The sequence below is a fragment of the Tenebrio molitor genome, chromosome Y (assembly GCF_963966145.1).
Source record: "Tenebrio molitor chromosome Y, icTenMoli1.1, whole genome shotgun sequence".
In the NCBI taxonomy this organism is placed as follows: Eukaryota; Metazoa; Arthropoda; class Insecta; order Coleoptera; family Tenebrionidae; genus Tenebrio; species Tenebrio molitor.
In genome coordinates this window covers 941,263-967,306 of record NC_091056.1, presented here as the reverse complement: position 1 = coordinate 967,306, position 26,044 = coordinate 941,263, and the positions used below count along the sequence as shown (strand labels likewise).

The 26,044-nt window shown below is 36.4% G+C and overlaps 2 long non-coding RNA genes across 2 annotated transcripts in view; both read left to right on the top strand.

Moving 5' to 3' along the window:
• LOC138140563 (uncharacterized) overlaps nt 1-10,801 on the top strand; it is a 142,525-nt gene extending 131,724 nt beyond the window's left edge. Inside the window, exons 4-5 of the long non-coding RNA XR_011162608.1 lie at nt 8,253-8,492; nt 8,740-10,801. This is a non-coding gene — a long non-coding RNA (uncharacterized lncRNA). The remainder of the gene's footprint in view (nt 1-8,252; nt 8,493-8,739) is intronic.
• Nucleotides 10,802-20,588: 9,787 nt separating this feature from the next.
• Nucleotides 20,589-23,694, top strand: LOC138140626 (uncharacterized). Its single transcript, XR_011162651.1, has 2 exons — nt 20,589-23,102; nt 23,155-23,694. It is a non-coding gene; the product is annotated as an uncharacterized lncRNA (long non-coding RNA).
• Nucleotides 23,695-26,044: the final 2,350 nt, after the last annotated feature.

Below are 26,044 nucleotides of genomic sequence, written 5' to 3'. Positions count from 1 at the left end.
CTTAGAGGACATAGAGATTATGGGGAGTTTGACATCCTTGAGGAACCTCAAAACAATGAGGGAAACTTTCGGGCACTGCTAAGAGCAAGGATTGAAGCTGGTGATAACATATTAAAGAAACATTTTGAAACATGTGGAAAAAATGCTACATATAATTTGGAGTATACAAAACCAAATCATACAGTTGTGATGTAATCATTAAAAAAAATAGCGTTAGAAGTTAATGGTGCCAAGTGTTTTACAGTTTTAGCTGATGAAACTATTGACATTTTGTCAAAAGAGCAATTCTCTTTATGTGTGCGATACGTAAAAAAAGTTGACAGTGAGTATAAAATATATGAACAATTCTTGCAGTTTATGCTACTGGAATCATTAACTGGTAAACATTTAACAAGCACCCTTCTACGAGGATTACAAGAATGTTACATAGAAGAAGAATTTTTACGTGGACAAGGCTATGACGGTGTCGCTGCAATGAGCGGTAAATTTAAAGGGACTCAGGCTTATATTACTGAAAAATATCGAACAGCCCTTTACGTACATTGTGTTTCCCATACCTAGTTTAAATTTAGCTATATCAAATTCTCCCGAAGTATCTTGAAATCGTAATTGTTTTGGTATCACTGAAAAAATTTATACATTCTTCAATACTCCTAAACGTCAGTTGGTCCTTTTAGAGAGCATCAGTAATCTTACACCGGAAGCAAATAAAACTACATTAAAGGCCTTATGTGCAACGAGGTGGATTCAGTGTCATGATGCGGTATTAATTATGACTGAGTTGTATCATCCAGTAGTTGCTGCATTAGAAAAAATAAAATTATGGGATGATAAAGAGTCTTCATCTGGCGCTTTTATTTTACAAAATGCTGCTCTTCAATCGGACTATATAATTTCACTCTTGTGTGCAGAAAAGCTTCTCGCATATTCTTTACCACTTTGTAAAACGTTACAATCCGCAGATACTGACCTTGCTTCAGCAGTAAATAATGCTGAAAATACAGTTTCAGTTGTTAAGAGAATTCGAGAAAATGCAGAACAAAAATTCAGAAATATTTTTAAGTCGTTAGAAAATCTGGCAGAAAATTCAGGAACGAAAATACAAATGCCACGATTAACTGGGAAGTAAACTCACCGATGTAACATATTATCGGTGTTCCGTGTTTGTACCATGTACCATGTACCATGTATCACTCTTTCATCAATAATGTTTTGGAGAGATTTATAAAACATAAGCAAATTTTAAAAAGTTTTGTTTGCCTTTTACCTATTACTACTAATTGAACCTTCACCATCTAAAATATCTGTATTTTAAATTTCCTAAAAATCCGTTGACAAATAACTGAGATATTAGGCTCGAAAGTCTTGGCTGGGACACCCTGTATATCCCATTTTGGGCATGTGCCTAGATTTTGTAGATTCTACACCGTTTCCCATAGCAGTGTTTTGTGGCTCTGGGAAGCCTGAACCAATTGACATGTTTTTAGAATCTTTCATTACAGAAGTCAAAGTCAATTTTTCAACTTTGATATTGCTTTTTTTATGTGATGCACCCGCCCGTTGTTACTTAAAAAAAATTGTGGGGCACACAGTAAAACATGCTTGCGAGAAATGCCATATAATAGGCGTACACGAAAACCAGAGTGAATTTTTCACAAGAAAATTTTATTATCCTTGTCGAAAAAACTCTGACACCAGAGAGAAGAAAGTGATCATATAAAGGGCAAATCCCCACTATTAAATATTCAGATTAAAATGGTTTCACAGTTTCCATTTCTTTGGGCGTTTTAAAAAGATTACTTTTAAATAGTTTCATTGAAGCCACTATTCCCTATAAATTATCAAAGAAAATTATAAATGAGACTAATCTAAAAATTTTAAATATTCGGTACCTTGTTACAAAGAATGTTCCGAGAAAACCTAGAACGTTAAAAGAAATTAGAAGATGGAAAGGGGTTGAGCTAAGACTTTTAGTGATGAAAACACTTATACGGAGCCAGGTTCGATGTTTACCGTCACGAAATTTCGTCAAGTTCGAGCGTCACGCGGCGCGCGCATCGGAGGGGTAGAGTGGGCAGTTGCATTCAATGATTTCAATTTCAATGAAGAATTGCAGCAGTGACTCAAGTGAATGACTTTAAGTTTAGCTGTATCTCTGTTAATATCTATGGTTGTTAAAACATTCACCTTTGGGTTAAGGAACGGTTATTTAAATCGTCTTTTCCCATTTCGTGCGTTCCCTTTTCGTGCGTTTTTGGGTTCTTACCTGTTTTAGTGCCGTTTCGGGCGACAAGAAATTGGGTAGTGCCAGTTCGTGCGTCGTCCTTTATAGGGCTTTCTCCGCAATGGTACAATGTACTAAAGGGGTCCAATTTATATCTGTACCTGAACAGCTACTGGCTGAGGAAAAAATTATTATAAAATCTCTTCACGTCTAATGTGTAAAGTGAAAAACACATTTATTTTGGACTTAAATGCACTCAGATAGGTAGGTATAAAATAGGTAGAAGTTTGTCATAAAGCCTTTACAAGGCTAAGTGTACCTTATTCTATGCTAAATCTATAGTCAAGGCTCAGTTTTAATGGAGGATCAATTATGGTATGGGGAGGTATTTCTTGGGAAGCTCGTACAGAGTTGGTTTTTATTGAAACAGGCACATTAACAGCCCATAGGTATATAGAGAAGGTTCAACAAGACCATGTCGTGGGTTTTGCCCAGTTTGCAGGAGATGGTTTCATTTTCATGCACGACAATGCTCGCCCACATACTGCTCGAATTGTAACAGATTATCTTCATGATGTAAGAATTGATACAATGAACTGGCCAGCACGTAGTCCCGACTTAAACCCCATTGAGCATCTATGGGACGTTGTCGGTAAACAGGTTAGAGCGCGGCGTGATGAGCTGGTGTCTCTTCAAGAGCTTCGAAGAGTCGTGCAAGAAGAATGGGATAATACGCCTCAAGAAGAAATTCAGCACTTAATCGAGTCAATGCCACGAAGGCTAGAAGCTGTCATAAAGGCAAGATGCGGGAATACCAAATATTGAATTAAGTAGAGGCGTTCATGTTCCTTGTTTATTTATTTTTTATAATTGTATTTTTCTTTTCTGTTGTTAATGTGTTAATTGAAGCCTTTCAAATGACATCTTTGTTAGGTAGTATGTTTTTAAGAACAGAATACAAGTAATGACGAATACAAGTAATGACATCATTTTTACTTAATTTTGTATGAATGATTTTAGTATAATATTATTTTTCTTGGTGTCCCACTTTTTTCGCCGGTCAGTGTAGTAGTCCAATTACTCTTTCTACGACTGACAATCGACGCGCGTGTGCAGCCAAGTGCGTCCCCATATTGTTTGTTTAAGTTTGGATGTTATTGAAAGTTGTACAGATATTTTAACCACGAGCTACTGACTTCATGTAGAACTCGGAAAAAATATTTAAAAAATTCCATGTCAAAAAATAAAATGACATTAACTTTTTGAGCTACAATTTCTTTTATTGCTTTTAGTTTTCTACGTTGTCAAATAACCTCGTAGGTAAAATTTCGGCACATTTTAAAAATACACCCTGTATATCATGTTTTATAAAATGTACACCTGTATATAGACTTCTATGTCCTTATTAAAGTTATCAAGTTTGAATCTGATTTATTTTTTTTAACGTCCGTCAAAAAAAGTGCAAGTTTTTTCATTCATTTGCCTTCCTAACAGTAGTTTATTTAACGAGTTCGTATGTAAATTGGGTTTTTTTGGCATGAATGGGCCAGTTTAAAACGCGAGTAAACGAGTGTTTTAAATGCCCACGAATTCACACAGGAGAAAAATTTTTGACAGTGTCGAAAAAAATTGTAATTGAAACTTATGGGCGCCAAAAAAATTTTTGTATGCAACTCGTACTTTTTTTGGGCGCACTCGAACTGCGGTCCAAGTACGGTCAGGTAAAAAGGGTCATAATCGTTCTTACTAATCTCCTGCCGAACTGCGGTCAAGACCTCGAGAGGTGAAATTTTTGTATCAGTCAACAGCACAGAATCTCACATAATATTTTCTTGTGAAAGTAACATGCAATTTATTTGTAATCAACAAATATTCTTTGTTGATGGAACATTTGACTATCGCCACAACAGACTTTTATTAACTCTAAGATTGAACACCTTAATACCAAAACATTAGTATGATTATGTTAAATGGGTGTCTCACAAGTTTTGTAATACTGTTTTGTAAATAAATGTTTGTTTCCAAAGTTTTGAATTAAATATAATAAAGTTTAATTGCAGTTCATGGCATGGTGGGGAAAGCCAACAGGTGCATACCTTGTAGTTATCACCGAAATAGTGCCTACAAAAACACTAAATGATCATAGCCAACTCGGTCCCAAAAGGTTCGTGATTGCCTAATAAATTAAATTTTCTTGACTGCAGTTCGAGCTAAGATTAGAGACGACCACGTAACTTAAAATTATTTGACCGCAATTCAGGTGTCGGATTGTTGGGCTTCTGACCGCTGACGGCAGTTCGGGTGCACCGCTTTTTTTTTTCTCGGCGGATTTGCGCACTCGCTTCGCTCTCGTAAAAAAAAGTATAACTTTACTCACTTGTTACATAAATAATGATTTCAGGTGTAGAAAAAATGAAAAAATTTAAGCAAAAAATTTATTAGGTGCAGATAAAGCAGCAATTATGGCCCTTTCAGATGATTCAGATGATTTACTTCGCTCGCCTACGGCTTGTTTCGTAAACTTAATCTTCGTGAATAATGGTTATCATAATCGCTCATATAATAATATATGTATGTACTATAAAACTTGGCGATTTTTAAATATGACATGCCATGATTTCCAATTTGGACAGGATTTGGTAATTTGTACTCGTAGGATTAAGTCAGCGGGTTTCGGTAAATTACTTTCAAAATTATTTACGGAAAAATGAATAGTTACTCCAATGCAGAATGAATTTTTATGGTAAAAGCCTTTTACAGTTGTGTTAGTTTGCGGAGACTTGTTTAGATAAAAATTTTAATTCAGCAACTTATTTAGATTTATTAGTAACTAAGTTAGGAACTGCATTGGAAGAAGTTGCAAGAAAATCAGGAAATCAGCATTTCAGCTTAGAAGTTAGAAATTTTTTAAACGATTCATTTCCAGATGATTGGACTGGTAGAGGTGATGCTATAAATTGCGCGTTAATTACTGAATATTTATTCTAATTTTACCTTTCTTGAGTACTTATTGTAAATTTTTCAAAGAATTATAATAAAAACTGCTTATAAACTGTTAATTACTTCAATATTATTTCTTTCTTTCTATTAATTCTTTAATAATATTGATGTATAGAAATAATGGCATAATATCTATAAACTGAATGCACAATATTAATTGACTATGTTCGACTTTGAGAGTGAACACCCGGTATATTAATACGTGAAGGAAAAATTTTGTACCCCTTTTTAAGCAAATTGTGCGCACGGGGGAGTGTGAGATTTGGCATGGTTAAAGTTTATATGGAGAAGGAGTGCAGAAAGATAAACACTTCTGTACAATATACAGGGTGTGCCCAAAAAAAAGACGAGTCCATTTCTCTCTTATTTATCGGAGGATTTTAATTATTTATACACCAAATGAAATGGTTGTGAATAGTCTACAAAAGGCCCTAAATTCACATATAGCCCTAAGGGCTTTAAGGATAAGGTGTCAAAATATTCTTTTTCAAATGCGAAAACATATTTTTTTTACAATTCTGATAAAGATTTTTATTCTGAAAGGATACATACAAAAAAAAGTCAAAAAACGCTACTATAGTCTATGCTTAATCCCCCCGCAGTGAAATCCACTCCAAGAGGGAGTTTATTTAGATTATTTATAAAAAAAAATCTTCGAAATGAAATACAAAATTATTTGACTATTAGTAGTTTGTCACCACATAAGTTAGTATTGAAAGTAAATTGCATCGTTTTACCGATCAGAAACTTAAATACAAAGGAAGCATTAGTCAATGCAACAAGAATGCGCATCAAGTTTATGCATCGTAATGCTATTGATTGCGAAGTTTTAACTGGAACCGCACGCAATAAGAGAAATTTGATTCCACGTCTAAATTTAACATATTCCCATTTTACCATTTCACGAAGTAAAAACGTCTATGCAACTAAGTTTTTCAATTATGCATAAGATTTCTTGAATTGAAGCACTTCATAAAATGCCAGCAAGAAAATAGATTCCTAGCAACAAACGTACATATAAAATCATTAAAAATTAAAAACTTCAGTTAACAATAATGTTGAAATTGACATGTGACAACCATATTGATAGTTGTGCCATAGGTACCAATTTTTAAAAACAAAATTTTCCAGAGATCTATTAAACCACGAGTGTTTTAATGTACGGGGTGTTTCTGAAATACGTGTGTTAATTTTAACCAGTGAAAGAACTCGCCAATTTATTAAACTTTTCTCTATGACATTTTGTAAAATTCGTAAAAGTATTCCAAAATTTTTTGCCCCACAATTTTTACCAAACGAGTCGTTTTGTGTGATTAACTAGTTTCTATTTTTTGTAACCATGAGAATCTAAATTTTGATTATTAATTTTTTTCTATAACAATGGAACTTTTTAACAAAGCTCTGTTTCTATCACAACAGAAAATTTTCGCCCTTACCGATAGGCGGGTATAAACTTTGATGGTTAATTTTTTCCAAATTTTAAATCAATTTGTAGTGCTTTTTCGTAAAAATGTTATAGAGAAAAGTTCCATGATTTGGCGCATTCTTCCACTGGTTAAAACTAACACACATATTTCAGAAACAGCCTGTATATATATAGCCATAAACGACTCCAACTTGAATACAATAATAATAGACCTATTAGAGACGAAAATTCGAAAAACAATTTAGGAGACCTCAAAAGTTACCTACAAATATCGAAAATTTATATTCGCTTCCTTAATTCGTTTAGCCATCAAGTAAGCAACATTTTTCCATTTATTGTATTTGGTGTTGCTATTTCTAAAATTGTAATAAACATTATTCATCATACAATGTATATCGTGTTTGTTTTCAACACCCCCCGATGGTTGCAAGGATTGCGAGATCTGTGAATTTTTTTATTGTATACTAGTCCTGTAGTGTTTCATAATACAGGGTGATTCATCTTTTACCGCCGGTGGCAAAATTGACCTTAAAAATTATAATTTTGTTTGCTCATAAAAAAAATTTTTTGAAATAAATTATACCGGCTGAAAGTAAATTTTTCGACAAATCAAATTTGTAAATTTCATAAATTTTTCTCAATCCTTAAGGGTCATTTTGCCACCGGCGGTAAAAGATGAATCACCCTGTGTAATACGTAAAGAAAATTGCAAACATTTTTTACACTTGCACTGTACTATTGTTATACTGTCAAATTCTTCTATATACAAAAATATTTTAATGTTGCTAAACAATGTCTAGAATATTTTGTCATACATGTATCACATTTATATGGAAGAGACTTTGTTGTTTATAACGTCCATAATTTGTTACACTTATGTGACGATGTCGAACGGTTTGGTTGCATTAATGAGTTCAGTTGCTTTCCTTTCGAAAATTATCTAGGATTATTGAAAAATAAAATAAACTCAAAAAAAGAACATAGAAGAATCGAAGAAAATGACAATATAAGAGAACATGAAACTGAAAAGGTTGGGGATTCGGACCAAAGAGAGTTTTTTTGGAAAATTATGATTCATATAATAAGTTGCTTTCATTTCATTGCACTCATTTGCATTTTGCCCAGTACATATATGATTTCAACAAAAAGCCAAATTGCGTTTTTTTTTTTAAATAAGGTCTGTGTTATAAAATTTATTCTATTTTATGACGCTCACTTTTTTTGGAGGGAGCAACATTTCAGTTACAACATGACTTATATATAAAACCTATTAAATCATCTAAATTGAAAATCTACTATGTAGAAAAATTAAATGACAAGAATGTTAGAGTGTTCAAGGCATCCAATGTATGTATTATTTAAATCCATGCGGTTTCCACACAAAAGAGGATTTGCTGTATTTCCATTATTACACACAATGTAATATCTTGTTTTAGTTTTTTTTATTTATAAGTAATATTCAATGCTTTATTATTTTATCACCCAAAACATATTTAGTAAATAGCGCGGTTTGTGAGTTACGTCACGTTCAAAATCCACTTCAGGACAGGTATTATATGTTTATTGAAACGTTCTTTTTAACCACAGTTAATTTATTTGCAGATGACTATGATATGGCCGATAAAAGGACCACCGACATCATTAGTGACATCAGCGAAATGGCTGAATTAAGCACTTCAACCACAGCAACCCTATCAAGAAAACGTTTTCATGGCGAACGGTCATTACTCGTTGAAAGTAAACGACGACGTCGAATTGAGAACTCTCCAGTTCCTGATGGTGATGATTATTCCATTGCTTCGCACTTTCCGGGATCCGCTTCTACAATTACAGTTACTTCTGGTAAGTGACGTTACTATATTAATTTTGAAAGATTGTCATGTCCTGTATTAATTTCGATTTAACATATTTCTTTAAATGAACATGCGATTAAAGATATAAGTATGTACTTAGTGCAAAATCGAAACAACGTTTTCATTAATGATGTTTAAGAAATAATTCTAGACAAATTGGTATTTTTCTTCTTTGATGAATACTTAACTAGAATTTGTTGTATTTTCGCTACTTCCAATTTATTTACTCATTTTAGATTTTGAAGTCTCTGTGGCGCTGCAAACGCCACGAAACAATTACCAAGTGGAACGCACCCCGATACCACCCCTCCAAGGAGAGCCCACGGTACGAGGGTGGAAAATGACGGGATCTCCCTCTCTTACCCCGAAAACTCGACTGGGCCAACATCGCTGCACCCACATCCTAACTTTAAGCTATTTTTACTTTTTGAAAGTTCAGAATTGTTATTGAATAAAACGTTTGTTGATGTTGGAAGTCATTGGTTCACCAAGTACCCAAACCGCTAAAGTGGTGACCCCGAGAAAAACAAAATCAAGCGGATTTTTGGGAATCGTCGACGACCACGTGGACGCATCAATCAGCAACAAACCACTGCAACATGGCTCCAGGTGAGGAAAACCAAATCACACCTCAAGCAGAGACTTCGGTGTCGAGCATTGCACTACCACCGTTCTGGGGAAATCGACCCGAGTTGTGGTTCTCCATGGCAGAAGCAAAATTCAACTTGGCGTCAACGCGAATCACAAAGGAGGAGACAAAGTTCTACCATGTGCTAACGGTACTCTCACCAGAGATAGCTGCTGAGGTTGCAGACGTCATCACAACCCCAGACTCCACCGAACCATACACACGGCTAAAAGAAGCCATCATAGAACGCCTCTCGTTGTCGGAAACGCAAATTCTAAAACAGCTTCTCTCCGGGCAAGAACTAGGATCGCGGAACCCTCGCAGCGCGTCAAAGAAATACTTCTGGCCCAACATGAGAAGAGACGTCGCATCATGGGTTAGAACCTGCATCCCTTGCCAACGGGCAAAAGTCCACAAGCACACAACCGCGCCAATTGGAACTTACCAGAACCCGGACGCCAGATTTGACCACATCCACATCGACATTGTTGGACCACTTCCGTACTCAGAGGGCAAACAATACCTACTCACAGCCATCGACAGATTCACCAGGTGGCCTGAGGCTTTTCCATTAACAGACATCTCAGCACAATCTTGTGCCAAAACACTGTGTGAAAACTGGATATGTCGTTTTGGTGTACCAACCAGAATCACAACCGACAGAGGTACACAGTTTGAATCGGCACTCCTCTCTCCAAAAACTATTAGGCATGCAACGCATCCGAATCACAGCCTATCACCCATCAAGCAACGGAATTGTGGAAAGATTCCATCGGAGGCTGAAAGAAGCTCTGAAATGTCACAATGCAACGTGGACAGAAGCACTTCCATTAGTTCTCCTGGGGATCAGAAATGACATCAAAGAAAGTATCGAGGCAGCACCGTCAGAGTTAGTCTGTGGGACAACACTACGACTCCCAGCAGATCTTGTAGAGGTTCATGACCGACAGCTGCAACACCCAACAACAGACTTCGTCGCGAACTTAAAAACTAGAATGCAAACCATTCAGTTCACGAAAACAACATGCCGCAAGGAGCAACAAGTATACGTCCCAAGAAGCCTGCACACAGCGAAGTTCGTCTTCGTACGCGTGGACTCGGTGAAGAAGCCCCTACAGCCCCCGTACGATGGCCCATACCGTGTTTTGTCGACCGGCGACAATACTTCAAAGTCCTCGTTCGAGGCAAACCAAACACAATCTCTGTTGACAGGTTAAAACCAGCTTACGTCGAAGCAAATGCACCATTGACAGATGACAGCCAGCCCACCAACAGCATCCGTGAAAGTCCTCAAGCAAATCAAACGGACGCTGATGCAAGACTGGTAGAAAACACCACAACACGCTCAGGAAGAAAAGTCAAATTTCCGGCGAAATATTGTGACCTCGTGAAATCCACGAACAAACCAGACAATTCCTAATCATTCGAAGTCACACGACTCTCTCACTCGAAGGGGGGGTCCTGTGGCGCTGCAAACGCCACGAAACAAGCACCAAGTGGAACGCAAGGAGAGCCGACGGTACGAGGGTGGAAAATGACGGGATCTCGCTCTCTTACCCCGAAGACTCGACTGGGCCAACATCGCTGCACCCACATCCTAACTTTAAGCTATTTTTACTTTTTGAAAGTTCAGAATTGTTATTGAATAAAACGTTTGTTGTTGTTGGAAGTCATTGGTTCACCAAGTACCCAAACCGCTAAATCTCCATCATGCAAGCCATGACAAAGTTAACGCAGCATATTGAGCAACACACCATTATTCTCAACGAATTAGTGAGCAATTCGAGAAATGGCAACGTTGTAGATTCTCTACTTCCGGGTGATCAGTGATCACCAAGTTGGAGTCATTGCAGAGATTCGTCGACACCGCAGCAAAGGAATGCGACCCGTCATCTCAATACCTGCTAAAGTGTATTATTTTTATTTAAGCAGGAAATTACTGCTCCTGTTTTTGAAGTACACATTTTATATACATGTTCATTTAAAGATAACAAGATTGGCCGCTGTTGGAGGGTCGGGTTTAGAATCCGAACTCGAAGGATCCTGAAGTATCTTGTCTCGGACGAGGTAGGCTGCAAATTCAACTGGAAAGGCAGAGACAAGTTAAGTTTCGAAAAAACGTTCACTATGTCCATGGTTTATGGTGAGATGAAAAAATTTCGTACTTTATTGTTTTATATATACAGGGTGTAACAGAAATAGGTGCATTAATTTTAACTGGTAATAGAACTCGTCAAAAGGAACAACTTTTCTATCTACCATTTTGCCGAAAAACGATGTTTAATTCCAAAAAAAATTGGAGATTTTTCACTAAAATAGCCCTACGCCATTAAACACTGCAATGGTTAATTGAGATCAGCGCTAATATGAAAAAAAAGTCCATTTTCATCCAGAAAACGTGTTTTGACGTCGAAATTGAAATTCAAGCAAATCTACCCGTATAGCAAAAAATCTGGTTGTTTCACGTTTTTAGGTAGCTTAGTTTTGGAGATATGAACGGTTTTAGGAAAATCTTTCCTACTTTTTTAAGCCATTACGCAACGTTTTTCGCCAAAATGGCAGAGAAAAGTTGTTTCTTTTGATGAGTTCTATTACCAGTTAAAATTAATGCACTTATTTCTGTTACACGCTGTTTGTATGTATATATATTTTTAGAGGCTGCAAAGCGCAATTTCCCAACTAACGAGAAAAGCGTTTTGATAGCGGCAAATGCTGTCAAGGAGTGGCTGAAACATGGGCCCACCAGAATTAAACTTAAATAAAAAAAAACAATAATTTTTTAATGTACGTTGTCACGGTTCGACGATCCCGTTCCGTTTGTTTTTTGATTTTTGCGGATTTGGCCGGAGTGGAAGGCCTATGGGTTCCACTAAGGCTTGGGGATGTACCATCGTTACTCGAACACCTCGAAAATAACCAACACGGCGAACGCTCGCTCACCTTGCCTTCCCTTTGAGTCTTTTGGGAGTTTCTCTTTATCCTTCATGTTTGGCCCCAGCTGACGAGGCAGCTGGAACTGTGCCTTTTTCCTCAAAATTTCAGCGGGACGGCAGCTACATACCGTCGGATTTGTCAGGCCGCGACCTTGGCCCCATGCCAGAAAAATTTCGTTCTCTCCTATCTCCTTCTCTCTTCACGACCTAAAGTTTATCGGAGTTTGGTTCGTCTGAGACAACAATCTGATAAATTCGCTTCGCCTTCCCGACCCTTGATTCTTTTTCTATGTCAACTACTCAGTCTAGTCATTTTAGTTTGTAAATTCGATCCCGGTAAATGTGAATAATTATTGCGTTTGTGTCGTTGGTTGAGTACCATTTTTCTTTCTTTGCGGTCGCACCGAGAACTTGAACAAGTCTCGTCGGCGACTGACCCGGGAAGTGAGTATTTAGTTTCATTTAATTTATTTTTATTACAATACCGGACCGGACTTCATTTACATTTACGTTTGTATCTACATTGTATTGTATCCATATTTTGTAATTGTACATACATCATCCCTTTTATTTTTGAACGGGACATAAACAATATTCCATTTTTTCTATTTGGCACCTATAACAGAGTCAGTATAACACTCAAACGGGTTTCGAAAAGGAGGTCTTTTCGATACGCGTTTCAGGAATATTTACTTAAATTTTTAATGTTGGCAGTGACTCATAGTGAGTGGTTGCTACGTGATCACTGCACTTCACGACACTTTAAATTCAAAACTTACAATTGTTCGTCTATTTACCAACGTTGCCAACCCTTATTTTTGCCAAGTATAATTTTCCTAGCTTTATGTTTTGAACTTTTTTTAAATTTAAGGGGCAAAATAGAAAAAATATTGTATTGTACTCGTTTTATAAGCCATTTTGTCGCACTTGTTTGTTTATAGCACTCGTCGCTGCGCTCCTCGTGCTCTAAAAAACGCGTGCGACAAAATGGTGTCGTGTAAAACTCTATAATAAATTACTATTACTTTACTTTCCATTTCATTCACTTGTATTAGGGAATTATTTTTCAACCTACACATTTAAAATTTAATCACTTGCATATAATGTTATTTTTGTATGTTTTTAAAATAATAAATTTCTTTTTTATGTTTTCGGTTTGGTATATTTTTCCCATAAAGTTCTTAAATGTAAAGATCGCAAAAAATATCAAAAACAAGTCAAACGTGGTGACTGCCAGCAACACAAAACCAAGCCTTATTAGCACACTGGCGTAAATATCTTCTTTTAAATAAGTAGGTATATTGGTCGAAAAACAAGTGTAGTAGAGGGTTGCTTTTGCACGTGTAAAATTAAGTAATTCACATATCAAAAATAACGTTTTTTCAGCTATCAAAGGTAATAAAAACATTTATTTTACGTGATTTTTCGGTGCAGGACGTTGGTTAATACGTTTCGTATCAACGTTTAAAATTGCAATTTTTACGTCATTGAAAGAAGGTAAGTATTTTCAACGTAACAAAATCACCAAAAAAGAACGTGTAGTATCAACGTCCATAAAACGTGTTAGCAATACGTTGAATGTTGCGTTGAAGTCGGCGACATCGTAACGACTATCCAACGGTTAGCTACATACCGTCGGATTTGTTAGACCGCGAACCTTGGCCCCCGTGCCAGAAAATTTTGATCTTTCCTCTCTTCTTCTCTCTTCACGGCCTAGAGTTTATCTGAATTGGGTAAGTCGTAAGAACGTACCGTTAACTCTCCCTTTCTCCCTTCGTCTTCTCGACCCTAGACATTTTTTCCCTTCCCTCGCGGATCGCTCAGTCCGACCTACTTCATCCCTTGACGGCTCTCTTCGTCTCCCGCCCAAAAAACATGGAGACGGTCTCGATCGACGGTTCTCATCGATGATCGACAGCGTAGGTACTTTGGTCCTTTTGTTTTGATTTTCCTAACCTATCTCGGTTCCGCTTTCGCGCGTCGACAATTCTAGAACGTACGCACCTGTCAGCTCCAGATTCTCCTTGCTTTGCCGTTAAGGCCTATTTTCCTTCACCAAGACCGAGTAGACTTTTTTGGGGTAGGTGATAAATTCTCGTTTCGATGCCGCTCTTCTTTTTCGTGAAAGAAGCGTGACTGGGTGAACTTCATATTAGCGTTTTCTTGAGTATCGCATCGATTTTCGGGATTGGTACAAAGTCTCCTGTGCCCTGGGATTCACGGACTTTTTCGACTTTTCGTATTATGGAATTTACTTTAATTAAATTGGTCAATACGTGTGTTTTATTCCGGGTATCTGCTCCGGAGTATCATTGGATCCGGATATTCCCGAATCAGCAGTGCCGGAGGATCCTGGCGCCCATTTTACCTCGTCATTTTGGGTCAAGTTGATTCGTTCCCTTACCAAGACTGAGCTACCGGCGACAATTGCCAACAACCGACCCAAAGAAAACAAAGTGAGGAATTATCGTGGCAATTTTTGGCGCCCCACGTAAATAAATAAAAGAAACCAGCACAATGAAATTTTTCGAAGTGAAAATTATAATAGACGACGACGAGCATTATGGCATCTTGGAGTTCTCCAATCGTCGGGTATCCAAAAAAGTAAAAGCAGAGAAATTTGTATTTCAGAAAATATTTGTGTATGATAATTGTCAAATATCAGAATATGATTACGTAAAATCCATTTCGCATAGATATAACATTAATAAATAATTAATTAGTATTACGTATTGTAGTTAATATTTAATTGTAAATGTCCTATGAAAATAAAACATATATTTGTATATTATAAAAAAATCGGGGTTCGTTTTTTCCGCACTAGACTACCTGGCCGTGTTTTTGGATACCTCTTTTCCGCACCGAGTGAGAGATTAGAGGATTATTGCAAATACCCAGAAAACGACTCACTTCCAGAAACTGAATTTGTCGGAGGGGATGTTAAAATTTCTTTTGCAAAAACTTACTCTTCAGTTCTTCTGTCTTCAGTTCTTGGCTGTGCATAACGACATAAATATTGTTTTCTATACCTAGTAGTTCGTGTGCAGAATGGAAGCTAAAATTGTGCTTGGCTCACGACGCAAGGAATTGCTCGTTCATAATAATTATACGTACCGAAAATGTAAAACTCTAAATTCGGGTGAAGTTTACTGGCGGTGTAGTGTCGAAAAATCGTGTCGAGCTAAAAATTTTTACTGTTGAAGCGGAAATAGTTATTTGGATCACAAGTCCAGAATAGTTATTTACGAATCAAGTGCGGGAAGACCATGTTCCCGCATGAGCGCATTTTTTAAAGCACGAGCGAGGAAGGAGCGAGTAAGGAGCGAGTGCCTTTAATTAATGCGCGAATGAACGGAAGATGTCTTCACGCAAGTGGTTCGTACAATATTTTTTGTACGAAAATTAAATTAAAATTTTTTGTTTTAATACATTAAACATAAACGAACATAAAACCAAGTAGGCAATGATCTTTGGTTATTGGAAACAATTGCTTCACTTGATATTTCAATTTTTGCAATAATTTGTGAATTTTGTAGGAACAATTTTCAACGATTATAAATATTTCCGTAATTTTTTAATGGAGGATAACCCAGGGAAGTTGTATTTTATTAACTCAATTTTATTATTATCAAGACAGATTTTTTTTTAAATGCCTCAAAGGGCTAGTGTTTTTTGCAATTTTTACATTCGAGTCGACCGGGAAGCACTGGTTTCGGAGCGAGCGTTGGATGTTGGAAGCGTTGCTTTCAAGGCTATGAGTACAAAAAATGATATTTTGCGAGTGTGAGTGATATTGCGTAGCCGAGGCGAAGCAACACGAGCACTCGCAAACCATTTTCTGGACGTGTAATCCACAAAATTTTTCATGCCGACAAATTTAAATCATTTTTAAAATGTAAAAAATTTCTTTCACAAGCGGAATCGAACCCACGACCCTCGCGTCCCTGAGCCGAAACGGAGTCCGTTGACTATATTCAATGCTGCCTGCCCATTCTCTAGCGAATTTTTAGTCAAGGGCACTTTTGTAAGTACTAGGCCGGGAATTTTACGTTCCCGGCGGATTTTGAATCATGCAAAACCGTCAATAATGGCCGGCGGCATGAAAATATTTAATCAGTCGTCTCGAAGAGAGGCATGATCATGGAAGTGATGAAAAAAAAATAAATAGGAAATTACTGAGTAATCATTCGAAACGAAAAGCGATCAAAAATCTCAGTTAAGTATGATTATACCTACTTAACAGACAGGCACTTTCTGGTGAGACAAGGGAGTGAATATATGTACTGACTTATTTCCCATACACTCAGGTGTTCCCCAAGGAACCGTGCTTGGACCGATATTATACCTTTTATACACTGCAGATCTACCAACAACAAGAACCACTACAGTGGCAACATATGCTGACGACACTGCTATTTTGGCCTCCCACACTAATCTAACATCAATCAAGAAAACTTCAAACTAGCCTAAATAAATTCAGCGCTGGCTAAAAACATGGGGCATCAAAGCTAATGAAACCAAGTCCATACATGTGACATTCACATTACGTAAAGAAACTTGTCCTCCTGTGAAGATTAACGACTGTCAGCTGCCACAGGTCGAAGATACTAAATATCTCGGCATGTATTTGGATCGACGCCTGACATGGAAAAACACATATTCTCCAAACGCAAACAACTTGGACAACAACTTGGACTCAAACCAAACCATATTTACTGGCTCATCGGCCGTAAGTCAAAATTATCCTTGGACAACAAGGTATTACTGTACAAGTCCATCCCTGTGTGGACGTATGGAATTCAGCTGTGGGGAACTGCATGTGTCTCCAATATTAACATCCTGCAAAGGTTTCAAAACAAAGTACTGGGTGCTATCGTTGACGCACCTTACTACATTTCAAACAAAGTGATCTGACAGTGGCGGCTTTACCTATGGTTTGCAGGTTTGCGCAACCCCCAAAAATAATAAAAAATATTTACGAAAGTAATTTTCGTATATTAATACAGGGTGGTCCCGATATAACCTGCCAGAAGAAATCCAGTAATAGGTGACGATGAGTAGAACTCATACACAAAAAAAGTTTCTAATAAAAGTCTTTTCGTTTTCGAGATAAAAATAATTGAAAATTTGGTCAAAATTTGCTGTTCGCTAATGAGTTAATCAGTTTTAAAAAGGTAATTCTGGTTACTTGGCTGCGATTTCTTTAGCAACGGTACCTGCAACACCTATGACATTTGTCAAGTTTAATTTTAAATTTGCGAATCCTTTAAAAAGTTATGAAATTCACGAAACAAGAATACGCCGATTTGCATTTACTCTATGGCGAAGCACGTGGTAATTCAAGACCGGCAAGGCTACCATACGGCGAGCGTTTTCCTGAAGGAGTCCTTCCGTCCCGTTGTACTTTTGTGGAGCTACATCTGCATTTATGTGAGGTTGGTTCTGACTGATTCCAATACGATGGCGTCCCCGATCCTCCATTTAACCCCTCTGGATTTTAATTTTTGGGGCCACACGAAAGATTTGGTATACGAAGTTGAAATAAATACAAAAAGCCAACTCCAGAAACGCGACACAGCTGCCGCGAACCAGATTCGTAAAAACCCAGAAATGCTGAATTCTGTTTATGAAAATTGGTACCGGCGCGGCGTACTCAAATGTGCTTAAATGCCAACGGAAGGCACACAGAACATTTATTATAAAATAATGTTTCTAGTCTAGTTTACCTTTCATTAGTTAGTAGATATTCTCAGTTAGAGTTGAAAGTACGAATATGTAAAGTGTAAATAAATTTATTCAATACATTATTTTGGCTATTTAACCACAATTAAGACGATACTCTTATTACACACTATCTCTACATTTATTTACACATTGAGGAACACCACTTTATTTATTACTCATTCATCTCAGTCTACAAAATCAGCTTTTGTACTTAAATAAGCTGGTGAATTAACGCACACAGTGTCCAGCGTTTTCAATAAATGTCATTAATTTGATTTAGTTTGTCAGATTTGAGATTTGTCATAAACGATACAGGTACCTATGTTGCTTAGATACTGTCATCCTTACAAACACCAACAATTAATTCCTGAGTAGGTACGTATTTTTGTGGTCAGCAGCGTCGAATGGGTGTGGATAGGGGTTAATTTATCCCCATTATTTTGGACCTAACGAAGGGGGGTTTTTTGGACTTGTTAGATCCTTCTAATGACCCAGAATTTTTTTGGCAGGTTATATCGGGACCACCCTGTATATTCGATTTAATTGATAATGTATATGTATAATATATTACATACGTTCATTCATACGTATTTACTTAAGCACCAAACACTTTCTATATTCGCCGTTTTCGTGAATCCGTGATACCTACCCATGCTAGATGCTGGTTTGCATGCAGAATGCAACCCAGCCGATTACATTGGACGCTTGCGTATTAGCGAGCCTTCTCTTCCCGTTCAAGTCCATTCCATAAGGTCCCAGCAGGTTGCAAGCAAACTGCAAACGTATGTTAACGGCGATTGTTTTTATCAGAAGAAAAATGAATTCTGTGCAAAGTTTGATAGCGGAACCATTCTGTAGTCGATCTTCTACCGACAAGATCGAAATAAAAAAACTTGGGCGACCTACTCCAAACTTAAACATAAAACAAGCCGTTTCAAGTAAAAAACGAACGTTTAATAGAACATTTAATCCAGACATTTACAATAAACATCCGTGGATTTGTGGTTGTGATGTAAAAAATGCTCTTTTTTGTTTCCCTTGCTTGTTATTTGGAGGAGGAGAATCGTGGACAAAAATAGGTTTCACAGATTTGAATCATTTAGGCGACCGAGTTAAGAAGCATACACAGTCAGCTAAACATATGAAAAATGTTGTGCAATTTTCACTTTTTTGAACTGTGAACATTGCAGCTCAATTGGATAGTGCATATCGTCGAAACATTGTATTGCAAAATGAAAAAGTGAGACATAATCGGTACATTTTAAACATTATAATTAATTGTGTGCGTTTTTGTGGAGCTTTCGAGCTCGCATTGAGAGGACATGACGAGTCCACCTCCTCCTCTAATCCAGGAGTTTTCCGTAGATTAATTAATTTTAGTGCCGACTTGGACGTTGCTCTAAAAGAGCATTTAGAAAAAGCTACGGTTTTTAAGGGAACGTCAAAAACTGTCCAAAATGAAATTTTGCTAACAATGTTTAGTGTGTGTCAAGAAGAAATTTCTAAGGAAATTAATGAAGCCGATTACTTGGCTGTAATAGCTGACGAAACCAGTGATGTCTCAAATATATTTCAAATGGCAATCGTTTTTAGATATATAGTTAGAGGAAAGCCGGTTGAAAGATTTTGGGATTGTTTAAGCCCTTCAGATCACGATTCAAGAACCTTGTCTTCGGTTATTCTTACAGAGCTTGAAAAGCATGTCAAAGATGATAAAAAAAAAACTTATTGCTCAAACATATGATGGTGCAGCAGTCATGAGCGGGTCGTCTAACGGGGTGTAAGCAATTGTAAAACAAACTTATGAATACGCTGCCTACGTAGATTGTTATGCACATCAGTTAAATTTGGTCATGTTAAATGCTGCTTCTGCAAACACCAATGTCCGTATATTTTTCGCAAACTTGCAAGGAATTTGTACATTTTTTTTCAAATAGTTCTCAACGAACTGCAGTATTGGACGAAACAGTTAAAAAACTTTTGCCACGTTCGGCTCTGACGAGGTGGAATTTTAACTCCAGAGTTGTCTGCACTGTATTTGAACACAGGAAGGATATTATAGAAACAATGCGAAAAATTTTAAATCAAAGTAAAAATGCCAGTACTATCAACCAAGCATCAGGCCATTTAAAAATTCTTACCAGCAATAGTTTCGTTTGCTGGCTAAATTTATTTTACAAGATAATGCCCCATGTAGACATATTATTTGCAAAATTTCAGCAAGAGAAATTGATCCTGTTATTGCCAACAAAAATATATTATCATCTGAAAATCAGTTATTACAGATTAGAAATAATATCCCCGAATTTCCCGAGACCAATGAACCATCAACTTCAAAACGACGTAAGACCGATAAGTGTGAGGAATACGCTCGAGAAGCAAACGAAGTTTGTGATATTATTGTGTGTCAAGTCAAAGAACGCTTCAGCTTTACTGGCCACTTAATCGCAGCAACTCTCTTTTTTCCGGAAAAATAATAATAATAATCATAATTTTATTCAGAAAATACACAGGTGTTTAACTTCGTCCATAAAAATACAAATTTTTGTTAACTACTTACGAGTATAAAGTTAAATGCTTACTAATACTAAAAAATTCATTGTAATCATATAATGGGTTGTTTATTAGAAAATTTTTACAATCGCTAAAAATACTTTGGTTGGCTGGTCTCTTAAAATTTAGGCGATAGATGCTCAAAGTGCTTTATGGATTTTGTAAGTCTGTGACATGGTAAGTATAAATCTGTTCTGTGACGAGTATCATGCTGATGAACATCCTGTGCCCTATCAACAGACGACCTCTTGTGCATTACATATTCTAGACACCTATACACGTACAATGAAGACAGAGAGAGTATCTTGAGTTGTACGAACAGTGGTTTGCAGGAATCCCTTTTCAGGAATATAGTCAATATAGCAATTGTTTTCCCGAAAAGAATTTTCAAGAAACAATTAAAGTTTATCCCTTTTTTAATGGACAAAAACTTAGAACCGTAATTTACGAAACAAAAGAATTTAGGGCAATTTTCGGGTCTACTTGTATTATAAGTATCGTGCCTTCAAAAATAACTATATTTAGAGTAGGCGTTGACGACGTTTTAATTTTGTTAACAGTGTAGATAATTTTGTAGGCAACCAATTATTCTCCGGAGTTACACAGGTTACATAGTAAGTTTTGTCCCAATTTCATATTAAAATTTTGACATTTGACATTCGTTCTCTTTCCCCTTTTCGGTGTCACGACAATTGGACGCCGAAAACTGGACGCGCGAAAACTGGTCGCCGCAACCTGGACGGGCGATAATTGGACGCGGGCGACAATGGGACGCATGCGACAATTGGACGCGTGCGACAATTGGACGGTGGACGCATGCGACAATATTTGAAGTAATTAACTTCATAAATTCCTTATTAAAGGTATCAATAATATTATGTATGTTACAGCTTTTAGGAAACATTCTCTTTTTCTTTAGAATTTTATTATACTTGTTAGGGATGTAATATTTACCTATCTAACCCTTCCGTCCAGAGTAGGTATCATTCTTATCAGTGGGATCGTTCCTTTCTTAAGAAACAATTAGGGAAATAAGAAAACAGTTGCTGGCAAGATTATTTAAGCCGGTGCTGAAATAAGACTACAAAATTACGTTTTCGGCGTTCGGTACTTTGTAAATATTTCGGTTTATGCCCATTAAAAGGTTCTTGTGTAATAAAGCATATTATTCATTTCAGGAATATAATGATAAATATATAAACATGTAAATTCTATTTTATTTCATTTCTTTTGTTGACGAGTGTGCACATATTTAATATGTAATAGCACAATAAATTAGTTTCACAGTCTAGGACTGGTTTACAAATCTATGAGGGGCATGATGACCAACTCAATAGACAGGCTTAACGTGACTTCCGAATCACGAGATAGAATATAGCTTTTTTTTCGCCCTGCGTCGGAATCGAACTTTCGACACTCGCATCCCTGGTGCCCAATTCTTGAATCGATGGAATTAATTCTCATTGGAAAAATAGGCAAATTTTCTCATGAGAAATGCAAAAGTGTATTCTGGACTTATGTCAGACGAATTGTTCCACTAGTAATTCGGAGAATTATTTCAAATAGTGTTTATCATGGGAAAATAATTTTTTCGCGAGAAATTCGACTGTCAAATGTGACACTTTTGTTAATACATAATTGTGTTTGTAAAAGAAAAAAATGGAAGAATTCATTGCAATCCAAATAATGGTTGCCCAAGCATAAAGACTTTATCCGGACCCGTTTGATCCAAATTGTCAACATATTGCATTTTTAAATTCTCATGTGAAATCATTTTCCAAACAGTTCAAGAATACAGATATGAGACATTTTAAATTCCACTGGGAATTCATTTATGGGAAAATATTCTCAAACGAATATTTTCCAGTGATTTCAAGAATTGGGCCCCTGAGCCGAAACGGACTCCCTTAGGCTATATTATACCTTATAATTGTTCTCACGAGTCCAATTTTCGTCGCGTCCAATTGTCGCATGCGTCCAATTATCGCGCGTCCAGGTTGCGGCGACCAGTTTTCGCGCGACTAGTTTACCGCGTCCAGTTGACGTAGATCCCCCGTTTTCAGATTGAGCTGTGTTTGTGATTTTACTCGTTTTATTCCTCGTCTTGCGTACAAAAAATCAGTTCGTGTCGGAACTAAAACGAAATCTGCGTCAGTGTTTTACTGTTTTCCGACATTTTTGTGAACAATGGCACAACATAAAGTCTTCATGACGATGGAGTTTGGCAGTACTCCCTTGCGTTATGTATGGAAGAGTTTGGAGAATTCCCGGACATTGCAGTGGAATATACGCAGTTTCGACAAACTTTAAACATTTCCTTAAAGAATTTCCAAGAAAATGGATATGTGGGACGAAAACCTGGAAGCGAGACAAGCAATGGAAGAAGCCCCAGGCACTTCAATTGAACATTTATCACAACAACTTGGTGTGTCTGTTGGTACCTGTCATTCAATTGTGAAAAATGATCTTCACCTCTTTCCATACCGTCTCACATCTGTTCAAGAATTACATCCAGCTGATCTCCCCCAAAGATTAGAATATTGTCAATGGTTTCTAAATACTTTAGATGTTCACCTTGATAAAACCTTTCACACTGATGAAGCCTACTTCCATCTTAGTGGATATGTCAACTCTCAAAATACAAGAATGTGGAGTTCAGAAAATCCACATTTTTTCATTGAAACACCCCAGTACCCCCAGAAAGTAGGCGTTTGGGCTGCTATTAGCCAACGCAGAATTATTGGTCCAATCTTTTTTTAAGGTAACAATTGTAATAATGTTTTAGTAATTAAATAATAATCAATGTTTTTTAGGAAATATCAATGCTGCAAGATACAGAAATGAAATTTTGACTCCATTTTTAAATCAACTACATGATGATTAGTTAGTTTATGGCTACTTTCAGCAGAATGGTGCTACAATAGATTTTTTGGTCAAATTTTACGACAATAGAATTATAAGCCGTAATACACCAAACAACTGGCCCCCTAGATCATGTGATCTCACCACTCCTTGTGATTTCTTCTTGTGGCCACAACAAAAATTCAATTTACACAACACCCATAAATGATTAGGCAGAACTACGAAATAGGATAACACAGAAAATTAATGAAATTAATAATAATCCTATTGTTTTAGAAAATGTAACTAATGCAATTAGATGAAGGACTAGGTTGTGTTTACAAGAACAGGGTGCACATTTTCAACACTTACTCTAAATTATGTATAAAATTGTTATCTCCTATTGTGTGAGGTTATGTGCAATACTTAATTTACAATTCTTATTAGTGTTCACAGCAATGTTAATGTTATGTTCTCTTTTATGGTTTAAAGAAATAAACGAATTGATACGACTAACTATTTGTCAATTTCCTTAAGGTGGGTACTTTCAGACTGTCTGTTTAGTTCCATGTTCAGTTTCAGTTTTCATTCAATATAAATATACTGAAACCGAATGGAGAATATGAACTAACCGTGTAACATCCCATTTACTTGTTCTCTTTATGTTAACAGTTACTTGACTCTAGAGCTTTTGAAATTTTGCGATCTTATTCGACTTTCCATCCGAATTTGGGGTATTTTTCTCCCGAAGATTAATTAAAATTTGCAGCAATGCCTCACAAAGATTTCGAAAGCTGAATAATCATCTTCCGTATATTGGCGAAAAGCCATTAGTTAGCAAATAATTTGTGATTGGAATAATGTTTGGATTATTTATTAACGTGAATTTCAATAATCTGAGATGAATGCACTACAAAAATTAAAAATATTTTCTAACCTAATTTTATTTCGTTAAATGTCAGACCAGACGATTCTTGTGTCATTTTCTACGCTGTAAAAATGTTGCAAACAATTGAACTTCCATAGGTTGCTCTAAATATAAATTTATTTGAAGGCACGTTATGACTTTATCGCTCAAAACAATGAGTTAAGTGTGACCTTCAGTGAAAGTGTAAAACTTTTAAAAATTTTAATTACAATTCCTATGGCTTCAGCTGAAGCAGAACGATGCTTTTCGACCCTCAAAAGGATTAAAACTTTTTTAAGGAACACCATGAGTCAAGAAAGACTTTCTGCGTTGGCAATGCTTTCTAAAGAAAGGGACCTAATCGAAAGCATCCCCGATTTTAATCAAAGGGTTATTGACAAGTTCGCTAGTGCTAAAGAACATCGGATGGATTTTCTCTATCAATAGAATGTTGGAGCGTTTTTTTTTTTAAATGTTTTTTTTTTTTTTTTTTTTATTATTTTACTGTAAGTAGGTATCTAATCTGATGCAAAAATAAATGATTTTGTAAGACACATGCGTAGTTAGTAATTTTTAACCTATAAACCTATTTTAGTAACTGGTAAGTACATATAAAAGTTGCAACCCCCACATTTTTACAGTACGAGCCGCCACTGATCCAGCGTGACATCCCGCTGGAATCCATCAAGGAAGCCATATATCGATATAGTGCGAAATACAGTGAAAGAGTGTCAGTGCATCCTAGAATGTGCTGGCTAACCAGTTAAATGTGCGCGAAGTCAACGAAGTGCGTAGGCTAAAACGCCTGGAACCATCCGACTTAATTGCAGAACTCAGATAAGTTTAGACTTAAGATCACGTGGACAAATAAACCCTAGATTTAAGATTAAAATTTAGAGTTATTTTTAAAGGTGATCACTTACTGAAGTGATACACTACATGACCATATCCTAGTCATAAAACAAACGCTTATCGCCCACTGGGCAGATTGCAGATCTCTCTTGGAGTTAAAAAAAAAAAAAGATCTGTGACAGGCCGACAAAAAATTTTCTAAAAGAAAACGTTGCATCACTAGACATCGTGACTCAAAATGATGTGAAATTAGTGAAACAATGTATACAGGTGTCTCAGCTAAGACTTTCGAGCCTAACATCTCGGTTATTTGCCAACGGATTTTTATGAAATTTAAAATTATATTTTATTATTATATTTTAGACCGTGAAGGTTCAATTAGTAATAATAAAATTACTAGTGTCCGACCGAAACCATATTTTTCAACCGAAACCGAAACCGAATTTCGGCCTCTGTTACAGTTTCGGCCGAAACCGAAACTTTTGAATTCAGTTACTTTTTGGACACAAACCTTTGTAATTAGATACAACTGTTTGTCTTCAATCCAAAAATAAACAAAAACACCTTTATGCTTAATAAACTAGGCAAAAATGAATAGGGAATTTTTCAATTTGTGAATTTTTTATAAATACAGTTTAAGATTTGTAATGAAATGTGTTAGAAATATATATATATATATACACATTAAATGTAACGTTTCCAGTACCTGTAACATTTTAAATTTATCTAGTGTTTAAGAATACGTGGGAGGATTGGGGCAATTATTTCGCTTTTCAAGAAAAATTGTGGAATTCCCTATTCATTTTTGCCTAGTTTATTTTTATTATAAATCAAACTAAAATTTATTTTTATTATAAATCAAACTAAAAAACAACTTCAGTCGGTCTTAATTAAACATTTATAAGTATTATCGGGTGTTTTTTTAAATTTCACCTCATAGCCATAGTAGGCGTTGAAGAGTCGATGGTGAATGCACTATAGAGGTTACGGATCACGGATCAGCTGTTTAAATCTTACGATTTACACGAGTGGTGCGTTCACAATCGACTCTTCGGCGCTTACTACGAGGTGAAATTCAAAAAAAACACCCGATATTTAATAAA